This window comes from Galeopterus variegatus, unplaced genomic scaffold, assembly GCF_000696425.1.
Source record: "Galeopterus variegatus unplaced genomic scaffold, G_variegatus-3.0.2 Scaffold19, whole genome shotgun sequence".
Classification (NCBI taxonomy): Eukaryota; Metazoa; Chordata; class Mammalia; order Dermoptera; family Cynocephalidae; genus Galeopterus; species Galeopterus variegatus.
Genome location: NW_007726130.1, coordinates 1,272,915 through 1,285,955, shown reverse-complemented (window position 1 = coordinate 1,285,955; position 13,041 = coordinate 1,272,915).

Genomic DNA, 13,041 nt, shown 5'->3' with positions numbered 1-13,041 from the left:
TTTTTTTTTCCTCTTTGGGATCTTTGCTCACGATATTTTTCATAATATTGACTTGCTTTTATATTTTATGTACTTGAAGCCTTTTTTTTTTTTTTTGTTTCCTTTTGGTTTCAGTCAGTGCTCACCATTTGAAATTCATATATGTGAAATATTTAGATATATTTTCCAATAACTTCATATTTTATCTTAAGTCTCTGGAATACATTTATTTGTATATGGGCAAATATAGGAGTTTATTTACATTTTATTTCAAAATTGTTCCAAGGTCATTTAATTAAGATCCATCTTCCTCAGTGATTTGAAATGCCACCTTTATGATATATTCAGTTTATAGAGAGATGTGAATCTATTTCTGAATGTTTTATTTCATTTTTGATCTAGTTGTCATTCTTTGTTCCAGAACTGCTCCTAAAGTTTCAGCTATAATACCTTTATAGTATATTTTAATTCTATTGGGGTATCATCATTGTGTGCACATATACATATATTTCTCAGCTTGTCAATATTTTTTAGTGAGAAAATGCAGCCTCTGTTTAAGAACCAGGTAGGTCTTCCTGTGGAAGGGTCGGTGGGGGAAAACATGTCCTTCAAAATATGAACTTTGTGATCTACAACTGTGAGGGCTTTCTTTTTCTCTTTTCTTTTTTTACTTACCTTTAGATCATCAACTGGATTTTAGAAATTTCAGTTGGACACAGATAAATGACCTCTCCAAGAAGTCTGTATGTGTCAGGAAAAAGTAAGGAGGAGGAAACAACTTTGTGCTTCTAAATTACCTATTGTTGTGCTGAGTGGCATACCTTTTTGAGATACAAAACTGAAAAATCCAAGCTATAGGGATTAGGATGTTCAAGATTATATATATATATATATATATGGAGACAGAGGCTGAGAAAAATAAAAGATCCAGAAAGCAAGATAATGAAGTGAGACTCACCAAAGGGAGGAATAAACCTGTGAAAGCCAAGTAGACAAGAGAATTTTGAAGGGAGAGAAAGAGAAGAGATCAGAGCAACCATAGCTGACCATGGGATTAAAACAAAGGGAAGGGTGAAAAAAAAATACAGGATGTTTGACTGTGTAATTACTGCTAATTTCTTTTTTTGTGTGTCCTCAAGAAACCATCTATAAAGATGTACACTGCTTTTAAGAAATTTTTGGAGTCCAATTGGAGTTTCACTTCCATGTGTCCCCACGCTGACAGGCTTTAAAGTGGGGATGAGAAAGTCTGATTTTGTATGGGTTATAGCCATGGCCATTCGCTATTGTCATTGACGTTCCCAACTTCCTGCCAAGAGCTCTGTTACTATAGATTATAACTTCAGTTGATCATAAAGGAGGGAAAAATGTGAATCTGTTACTTTTGACACTTGTTTACTGTTCCAGTAAAATCTCCAGGGTCGAAATGTGTCAAAATTTCTGAGTTTTGAATGTAGTTTTTTATTGGTGTCATCTTTATCTCTCATCATTAGACATAGTCATGAGTTAAAGTTCAGAAAGCACTTTTGCACACATTATCTCATTTCCTCCTCACAATATTTCTGTGAGATAACAGAAACAGAGCTGTATATGTGTGTGTGTTTGTGTATATGTGTGTGTGTTTAATCATAATTTTAAACGAAGGAACTGAATATAATAAAGGTTTAATAGGTTGACTCTATATGTCTATTTAGAATTACCTGCCTGTGTGTGTGTGCGTGAGTGTTTGTGACATACTTGTTATATATACCATGTTTTTTTCCTACCAATTGAGTTCATTACTGGTTTAACATGTACATTTTCTGGTCGAATCAAAGTTTCACCTTCATACAATACACAGTCATAAAATGAGATTTTACACACTGATGCAATGAATAATTATATTCAATCATTTTCGTGACTGGTTCTATTTTAATTCTGACACCTATATGTTTTACAGAGCTCCAAGCAATATGCTTTCTCTTTTATATTGGTTATGACAACAGTAATAATTTTTGGAGTTCAATTTTAATGGAAAGATTAATTTACTAATTTTATATAATGGATGGCTGTGATAATAAAAAAATGAATCCTTAAATTATTTGTTGAATCTAACTTATCAAATGCTGCACCATGGCATCATTTTACATGTAAAGTTTATAATTAAGTAAAAACTAACATTGAATGTACAAAGTTGGGTAAACATTGGACCTGTATCATTACCTAAACATATGCAACATCAGGCATGTACCTTTCTTTTATGTACTATTTCTTAAGTTGAACCCATTGCTATGATGGTCTGTTTCCATTTTTGTATCATTTTCCTAATGGTACTTTATACTGAATAATCCTTGAAATAGAAGAACTTGTTTTTGAGAGCTATACAAAATTGTATAGTTATAACTTATTATAGTCTTTTGAATTTACATATAACATGAGAGAATATTAAATGTTTAAACTTTTACTGTGGACAAGCTAGCTGGAACTAATGAATGATGGATGTTGGCAGGATTTCACAGGTGTTTGTTGCTCTTCCATTTTCTTCTTGCTCGCCTGTCTGGAATGTACCTCTCAGATCTCTTCATGCCCAGAACTTTACCTCAATTCTTTCTTCTTGGAACAGCACCTGATTGCTCTGGCCAAAAGAAGGTCGTCCTTCTTTTCACACCAGAACCATTTTTTCTCTGCCTCTCTTTTTGCATGTGCCATTTCATATACTACTTTACATAAATGCCTATCATAGATTTTATACTAGATTGTGAATTCCTGGAGCATAGAATCTGCATCCTATTTATCTTTCTACCCCCAGTTGCTGTACACATAGTATATTAGCTTAGTAGAGCTGCCCTAACAAATCACCACAAACTTGTGAATTAAAGTAACAGAAATGTATTCTCTTACAGTTTTGGAAGCCAGAATTCCAGAGTCAATGTATCAGCAGTGCCATACTCTCTGGAGGCTCTAGGGGAGAATATTTCCCTGTCTCTTCCAGCTTCTGGTGGTCCCAGGTGTTCCTTGTTTTGTAGCCACATTGCTCCAAACTCTGTTTCTACATGGCCTTCTCCTCCCTGCATCTCTCTGTGTCTCAAATATACCTCTCATTTCTCTTATAAGGACATGAGTCACTGGACTTAGGACCCATGCTGAATCTGAGATGATTTCATCTCAACATCCTTTATTTAATGATATCTGCAGAAATCTGTTTCCCAAATAAGGTCATATTTGTAGGTCCCAGGGGTTAGGACATGGACATGTCATTTTGGGGGCCACTATTCAACCCACTACATGTAGCAAGTGCTCAATCTCTCTCTCTATATATACATATATTTATTGATTTATATACACACGTATGTATATACTTTTGTAAAAGAACACTGCACATTTTCTTTGACAAAATTGTGCTCTGTTTTACATATTACCAGAAGCATAGTGGCTTAATACCATACCCATTTATTATTCCAGTTTGTTTTCTGTGGGTCAGGAGTCTATGCACAACTTAACTAGGTCTTTTGTTCATGGTTTGCCATCAAGTTGTTGGCTAGGGCTAGGATGTCATCTGAGGCTTGGGGTTCTCTTCCAAGATCACATAATTGTTGGCAGAATTAATTTCCTTGCAGCTGTAGAGCTCAGGGTGGCATGCTGCTGCTACAGGGCCAGAAGGAGAGCATCTGAGACCTCAAGGGAAAGCTTACACCCTCTTTTAAAGGGCTTCCAACTATTAATCCAGAGCTAACCAGGATTATATCACCTTTGATTAATTTAAAGTCAACTTATTTGGGTACATACTATAACCTAATTAAGAGTGATAAGACAAGGAGGTGGTGGAGATCCTGGGGACCACCTTATAATTCTGCCTACTGCAGATATATATTCTTTTTATTTTATCAAGTTCTTGTCCTGATTTAATGTGAAATAATTTTAAATTTCACACGCTAGATATTTTCAGAGTTTCTTAGATGTATCTGACAATTCTTTTATTCTAAGGAAAAGAATCAGGCCCAACATATTGTTCCAGTGTCAAAATTCAGATTCTAAAGACTCTAGCTCATAGTAAAAAAAAATATGTTTACGCAAATATTATGTTCAAACCAAGCAGCAGATAGGCTTGGATAATAAACATGGCCACTGCCTAGATTGTGGGATAGAATTGCAGCCTGGTTTTTATAATACAGTATCCAGAAGGAAGATCTCAAATGGAGTCAGCCAATATAGGAGGAAATATGCCACAATTAAAGAGGTTAGTGGGGACACTAAATTCAGCAGCATTAGGCCAAATGAGAGGAAATGGGATCAAGTTACTGGCCCTTGCCTCATTCTTGGCTTCTGTGGTTCTTTTTCTCATACTTGTTTACTTGGTCCTCTGCCAGCTGATTTAGTTCCCATATATGAGAATAAGAATTGCAATAGGTTTAATCTTTTGGACAATTATAATCAATTGGGAATGCAGTCATCTAGAGCATTGGGTTGAAGAGAATTCTGAGTGCATGCCTGAGCTTAGCTCCACACAAAATTCATGAAAAATGACTTGTTTGAACACTAAGGGAGGAGAGAAAGCAGAATTATATCACATATTGACTATCTCTTCCAGATATCTTGCTTCCACCTCGATTTTCACTTCAGAGCACTGGATTATTAACTTGTTCACCTGTCTCTGAGATCCTGAATCCCTGTATGGGTATTCTGTCAACAATTTGGCACATCTAGACTCTGTTTTCTCTTATTTCCTCCCATGCATCCCTCCCTTCTCCATTTGAGCCCTGCTCCTGTAATTTAGTATATGGGTCAGAATTTGGGTTTGATTAAAAAATATGTTCTTTGAAAACAGATTTTGTTAAAGTTCAGATAATAAATTCTATTCTGGGAGAACCATGTGTCGGTTATGATTAGGTGCATTGTTATGGACTGAATGTTTGTGTCCTTTCTAAATTCAAATGTTGAAATCCTAACCCCCGATGTGAAGGTATTAGGATGGTATTAGAATGCTACTGGTATAATTAAATAATGAGGGCAGAGCCATCATGAATGGGAGTATTACACTTACAAAAGGGACCCCAGAGAGGTCTCTTGCTGTTTTTCTGCCATGGGAGGACAACAATATGCAAACCAGGAACTGAGCTTTCACCAGACACTGGATCTGTTAGGACCTTGATATTGAATTTCCCAGCCTATAGAACTATGCGAAATAAATGCCTGTTGTTTAAGTGGCCCAGTCTATAGTAAATTGTTATAGTAGCTTGAACTGACTAATACATTCATATAAGTGAAAATAAAAATAAATTGCTTAAACAAAACATCCAATGTTAACAACGGTTTTACAGTTATTAGAGACTCAAATTTATTTAGGTTTTTTTTTTTGTTTGTTTGTTTTTGTCCTCTTTGCTTCGTTATTCTTTGTATGTGGTCTCCACCTCCAAGGTTACCTTGTGGTCACAGATGATTACTAGAGTGGCAGACATCACATCCACTTTCTAGTCAGGAAGAAAGAAGATGAGGAAAGGCAAAGGAGGCACTTCTCACTTCAGTCAGCTCATTTTGAGGAACTTCCACCCAAACCCCACCAAAAAACATTCATTCATTACTCATTTAAAACTCCTAACTTCCAGAAAGATGTGGAATGTAGTCTTTTAGCTAGTACATTGCCCCTGGAATATAATCAGGACTCTTTTAGTAATAAAGAAGGGGAAATTAATATTGATTTAGCAATGACACAGCCACTCTGTATACAGTTGCAAAACCATATTTTAATCTCTATGAGATGCTTCAGAGGTGTGACATCTTGAAAGATGAACCTCATCCTAGAATATGATCAAGATTTCATTGAACTAGTATTCAGAGAACTAACGTTTTCCCTTTTGAATTAAATAAAAGAATGTTGGTCAAAGGGTATAAACTTTCAATAACAAGAGGAATAAGTTCTGGAGACCTAATGTATAGCATGCTGACTATAATTAATAAAAATGTATACTTGAAATTTGCTAAGAGAGTAGATCTTAAGTATTCTTAACACACACTCAAAAAAGGTAACCATGTGAGGTAATGAATATATTAACGAACTTGATTTTGACAATCATTTTACAATGTATGTGTATATCAAAGCATCATGCTGTACACCATAAATATATACAATTTTTATTAAGCAATTATACCTCAATAAAGCTGGAAAAAGACTAAAAGAAACAAAATGTTTCTTTTTTTTTATTTCTTCATTCAAAAATACTTATTGAGCATCTATTCTGCTCTGTATGTGACCCTCAGAACAATGGTTCTCAACTGGGGATGATTTTACCCCCCAGGGCACATTTGACAATGTCTGGAGATATTTTTGGTTGTCACAACTGTGGAGATGCTATTGGCACCTAGTGGGTAGAAGCCAGGATGCTGCTCAACATAAAATGTATGAGATAGACCCTCATAGCCTAGGATTATGTAGCCTCAAACGTCAATAGTGCTGAGGTTGTAAGAGTCTGCACTAGATATACAGCGATAAGTAAAAGCATAGTTGTTGTACTCATGAAGCTTAGACTCTATGGAAGATTGATATTATTCGGGAAAACAAGTAAAATAATTTATTAATAGCAGTACGTTCTATGATAGAAACTGCCAGAATTTTGTGATAGATAATAATGGGGGCGGGGGTGGGGAGGGAGTAGAAGAAGAGGACATACTATCCAGAAAAGCCTCTTTGTGCAGGTGACATTTGAGCTAAGATGTCAGGGATGAAGAAGACACAGTCATACAAAAAGAGGGTATGCTCAGTTTTTAAAATCCTACTATGTTCTTGGTATTGTGCTTAGCATGGGAGCTATAACACTGAGCACATCATACATGGTCTGTTTTATGATGGGAGTTCCAGTCTACTCAAAAAAACAACATTTAACAAATAATTATACAATTAGATATTTACATTTGACTTTTAATTGAGAATAAGTTATTATGAGACCAGCCAATGATAGGTAAAACAACTTAAGATTTTAGAAAAGGAAGGTGTTTCTGAAGAAGTAACTTTCAAACTGAGAACCCAAATTTTGTGATGATTTTAGCCAGATGTGAATGATATTCTTCCTGGCACAAGGAACTATATGTACGAAGGCACTGAGATGGGAAGAATTTAGTGATTATTAGGAATGAAATGAGGGCAAGTATGCCTGAAGTACAGAGAGTGAAGAAGAGAGTAAAAAATTTGATATTTTTGGATGTTTTTAAAAAGGGGTGATAGCATGATCATATCTCAGTTGGTAAAAAGCTTGCTTTGGGTGCTGCAGGATAAGGGATAAGGTTGGAAGCACAGAGATAATCTAATAAGGTATTGCAACAATATTGGCAATAGAGTTGCTCTATCATGACAACTGCTGTAAGACCTGTTATGACCGCACTATGAAAAGTCAAAAGCAAACACTTAACACATGTTTTTGAGGAACTGGAAAAGGGGGAAGGGAAAACTTTCCATAGGAATATATATTTATGCTATTTGGGCTGATTTAAACAGGGAGAGACAGTCTTGTTTTGAGTAAAGGAAACATCATTGACAATGCTACAAATTCCAGAAAACACTTTGTTCTTTTGTGGTATAATAAGTTGTCTACTGAGGCTGGAACAACAGTTATGTGGAGAGTTGCAATAGAGAAGAAGCCTGCGAAGGTAGAGTGTAAGCAGATTGTGAAAGGTTTTGCATGAATTGGCAAGACGTTTGGATTTTATTTTGGAAGCAACAGAGAGATATATTAAAATCGTGTGCTAATATAATTTAGTATGCATTTTGTTTCATATTTCACATTTACTTACCTATACTGACAATTAAAATGGCATCACATATGCAAAAAGTCTTGTATACTGTTAAGTAACATTTAAATTTAAGATGATCCCGCTATTACCATTTATTTTTATTAGTAGTAATAATAATAAACCTGAAAAAGATTTTGGTTACTGTTGCTCTTCTTAAGAAGAGATAGTACATTTAATTACCAGTTACTCCTTAATATAATTAAGTACTCTCTTACACATATCACCATACTTATGTTGTTGTGCATCACAGTTTGAAGAACATTTTGGTGAAGGATAATAAGGAGAGCAAAATTTTACTTTGAGTGGGTTTACTTAAATTTGAGAGTATACAAAGAGGGTAATGCATACAAGTGACTTGCTCAGAATGAAAAAAAAAGAGTCATTGTGTAGTCTTAAAACAATTCTAATTATATAAAACACAAATTATTTATTAGCTTAGCAGGCCAAAAATCTGATTATTATTATAATTCCATCCATTTTAGAAAATGTGCAATATAATATTCTCCACATTACAAACATGAACATATTATTACTAATCATCATGCTGTGTTTGCATTTTTAAATCAAATTCACATTTGAAAAGCAGTATCTTCTCAGATGATCTGCTTCTCCTCAATCCTTGTGATACATTTGAATTCTTCAAAAGGTTTTCTGTATTCTTATTTTCATTTGACTTATATGACATACCATGAGCAGTAATGGTTAGTCCAAGCATAAAAATCATGGCTACAGCAATGCTCCCCATAAAATATTTACAAAAGACTGCATATATAAAGATGCCTCCAATACCAAGAATCAGGAAAAACCATGAAAACACATGAAGACAACCTCTATTATGTTTTCTAGGAAGGCAACGGGTGTGTGTGTGTGTGTGTGTGTGTGTGTGTGTGTGTAAGGAGAAACTTAAATTCTTGCAAGATTTTATTGATTATCTCATGATCTGTTACATAAAACATTTAACACTTGACCAAACACATAAAAGGGGAAAGGGAAGAAGGAAATTACCTTCTTTTATATTCCAACTATTTGCTAGAAACCATGCTAGGTTATTTTCATGCTTTATCTAATATTCATAATAGTAAGATCTCTTCACTTTACAGATGAAGGGCCTGAAGTTCATAAATGTCAAAAGGTCTGATGACACAAACATTCATCTAATTATTAGGCTAATAAATAATTTGTGTTTTATATAATTATTCAAAGTTTAAGTTTCTTGCTTCTTATGTTATACCATACTATCTCTTTCCAGAAATGGTGGACTATTCTTCCCTATGACAGAAAACAATAAAGTGCATGGTTAGATGTACTAATGAACCTTCTGAAATGTAACCCAGATTTATTTAAATTGTTTTTGTGTTTGTAAAGTTTTGTTATGTTGAAGTTCTCAGAACACATTTTTTGGGTCTGTGTTATTTATTCTTCCAACAACTCTGGAATGAAAAAAAGAAATAGTTTCTTATCTATTTGCCTATTTGGGACAAAGTTTTTATAATAGGCTGCCTCACATTTTCATTTATCAAGCTTATTTGGTGTCCTAAAAAATAAATATTTGTATTTTACGGTCTTAGCCAGAATATTTGTGTAATATTTGCCTAAGTGCCAGTGTAATACACCCTTGAAATTAGTTTGCCCAAAATGTTGGATCTCACATTTGCATCTAGTATTGTGGATTTGAAAAGTGTTTTTTTTTTGTGTGTGTGTGTGTGTGGTTTACTGATAATTCACAAAACTGATGCTTTCTTTGTGAATTATTAATGAATCACTAAAGGTATAAAAAAGCCTCAAATTATTGTTTTAAACTTAGTCGATGATAAACGAGTAACTGAGTGGTGGAGGTAAAAGGTATTAATCTGATTTAAGTAGCAATTTATTGTTTTTAAGAAAAAGGAAATAATTTAATGATAATGAAATACCTCACATAAACTAGTGTATTGTGTTTACTTAAGATTAAAACTTGAAAAAACACATCTGTGTATGTCTAAATGTATATAGCTTCTTCAAAAGAGAGTTGCATTTTCATTATTGAATTGTAGTAGATATTTTAAGGAGAACAAATTGGGAAGACATCTGATTGATAGGTGATAATGAGGTATTCTCTTCTGATTGAAATGATGGCACTTAAAAATGCCCTAATCACTACTTCCTTTATCACAGAAGTAGAAAAATTTAGGCCAAGGTCTAATTTCAGTCCAGAGTAATGTATGGCTTTGTTTACTTATCTTTATTTTTTAGGATTTATTGATTTTTCCTCTTGTGATTTTAATTTTGTAAAACATATGAAATATCAGCTATAAGTATTTAAATTAGGTAAGTTAATAATTTTAATATAGTCCTTGAAATGTAGTATACTAGCTGCTAAAATGCCTTGTTTATATTTTTCCAGCTTCACTGAGGTCCAATTGGCATTACAAACCTGCACGATTAATACATGCAATTTGGTGAGTTTAAACATATGTATACACTTGTGTTACCATCACGACAGTCTAGATAATAAAGATATCCATCACCTTCAAAAGTTTCCTTGAGTCCGTTTTTTTCTTTGTTTTTTGTGTTTTTGTGGCAATAGCACTTAACATGAGGTCTACCATCTTGACAAATTTTTAAGTACACAATACCTTATTGTTAACTATAGGCACTACATTTTATAGCAGATCTCTGGAACTTAAGTGTCTTGTTTAGCTGTAACTTTATACTCATTGAATAATAACTCCCCATGTACCTTCCTAATCCCCTGATAACGATCATTCTTTTTTAACTTTGACTATTGTAGATGCCTTGTACGAGAACCATGCAGTACTTGTCTTTCTGTGACTGTCTTATTTCACTTAGCATAATGTCTTCCAAGTCCATCCATGTTGTTGCAAATGGTAGTTTAAAATGCCTTGTTTAGTACTTAATTATCATCAGGGTTTAATACAGTTCCCCATTTACTTTCCAATATTAGATTACCACAGTGGATGGGTACAGTTTACACAAAGGTACCAAGGTGTATATAATGAACAAAACTTCACCTGAACTTGAATTTGCCTCTTTCAGATTTTTGAGTTTTCTACAACTAGTTAATTTACTGCTAGCTGTAGTACTTGTTTTTAGTTCATGAGAATACTAGCTATGAGTCTGTAGTCAGAATTTACTAAATGACAGGTCTGCAACCTGAGAGAGAGAGTATGTTTTTGACTGTGCATAATGTGAAAATAGAGCACAGTCTTCAGGCAAAGTTAAGTTCTGGATTAAGGCTTTCATTTTCAAAGGCAAAAGCCATCCACAGTGAATGCTCCCTGAGTTTCAATTGAATTCAGGAAACAGTTACTGTGTACCTATGAAATTTAAGACATTGTGTAAGGCACCAAAACATTAAAGAAATGGGTTTAACACATTCTCTGCTCTCAAAAATCTTTCACTTAAACATTTAATTAAGACTTACGGAAATTTGGTGAATAAGGAAAATATTCATTATCCGTATTACTCTTGATAACTCCTGAAAATTCAAAACAATCATGGAAGAAACAACTCATGTAATATGTTTAAAACATGTGCAAATTAAAAATAATATATTAGTATTTATTGCATCTTAAATGTCCACAGTTAACCAAGAGATTTTCAGCCAAACTATATTTTTAAGATACATTCTTCTTAAGGCATTTTTATTGACTAGAAATCAATACTGCAGTAATAATTTTAGGCTTCACATTAATATAATACACAACTATAAGTCAATGTTATACTGGAGAAGTAATTTATAAAATTCTACTCCAGGTCATTGTTTCACTGCCCTCTTCCCAACCGGATTCAAGATTTATGTAGGCATACTGTTTTTCATGCTGTCTGGCTGTGTATCCTTCATGAAAATTTAGTAGGGATTTCAAAGGGTGTCACATAAAATTCATAGTGTGGTATGTGAAGGGTATTTCAGATCATGAGTACAGAATTGTAAAAAGAGTGACTATGAAATAGTTCAAAGTAGTGGACTGACAGATTTAGATTCCCATAATAAATATGTCCTAATCAAAAAAGCTAAACAATTTCAACTTAAACCTTGTATATTATTATATAAAATGTGGCAATAGAGAAAATATAAGTTCTCTATTCAGAAACTACCTTGTAAATCATACACCATAAGAAAGATATTAGAGTTATGTGAGAATCTAAATTATTATTTCAGCTACTATTTCTATCATTTCTATGAGAAAGTTCTCGAAAATAAATATAATATTATATTATTTTGTTCTAGATGTTATCTTAAATATGAAGTTCAACCTTTTTTTTCCTGATGATGTAACTCAATAACCAGAGAGATAAGGTCACAGACAAATATACTTAGATTCAAAACAAACATTAAATTAGGTAAAAACCCTGATGCTGCTAGAAGGTTTGTTAGCCACCAAACAAAAACCATCTACCTTAGTTATTTTTAAGCATGTCATAGAATTATTAATTTGCCATTAGCTGTTCTTTTTTTTTTTATCTTTACCAATATTACTTACTGGTTTCTGTGCATATTGAATGTTGTCAATCACAGATACATGTATTCACTTTATACCACTCATATTTTTATCTGATGCTTTCCAGATGAATCTAAAGTATGAACTAAGCCTAAATATCAATGATATTTTAAAATTTGATCCACAGACATGACCAAATTCCAAGCTTAGATGTGTTTATCTGTGAATGCAGTTTAAGGTATTGATAATTTCTGTTTATTAAAAAGGAGCCACATTGAAAAGCAGAATTTTTTAAGTTATTCAATTAAATTTCTTTATCAAGAGGGAACACTGGATTTTATATCTCTAATTTGTAGTTAAGAGCAACAGTTAAGGTCGTTTGGCTACATTATGAGCACAGATGCTGCTATTGCCACTACTGCTATTAGTGCTCCTATTTATTGAACACTATTCCATGTCAGGCATTGTCTTAAGCATATTGATACATTTTAGAATTGCCACAAGAACTCTAAGGGATAGATAGTATTATTCCCATTTTTAGATGAGGCAATTGGGATTCAGTGTGATGAAATACATTGCCCAAAATTACATAGCAATAAAAAGCCAGAACCAGTCTTCAAACCCAAGTCTCTCTGACCCTAACGTCTATGCTATAGGAAATTTTCACAATTCTTTGGAAAATGCTCATTGTTCTAACAGTTGTGTTGAACGTAGAATATTTACAATAAGTTTTAGGGTACTGAATAAAGAGGAAACTGTTCATAGGAAGGCCTTCAGAAGTTTGTGGGATGATTCATGGTATGCCTTTGAAATGACACCAGATGGTAACTAAGATACACAGGAAGGAATGACAATAACC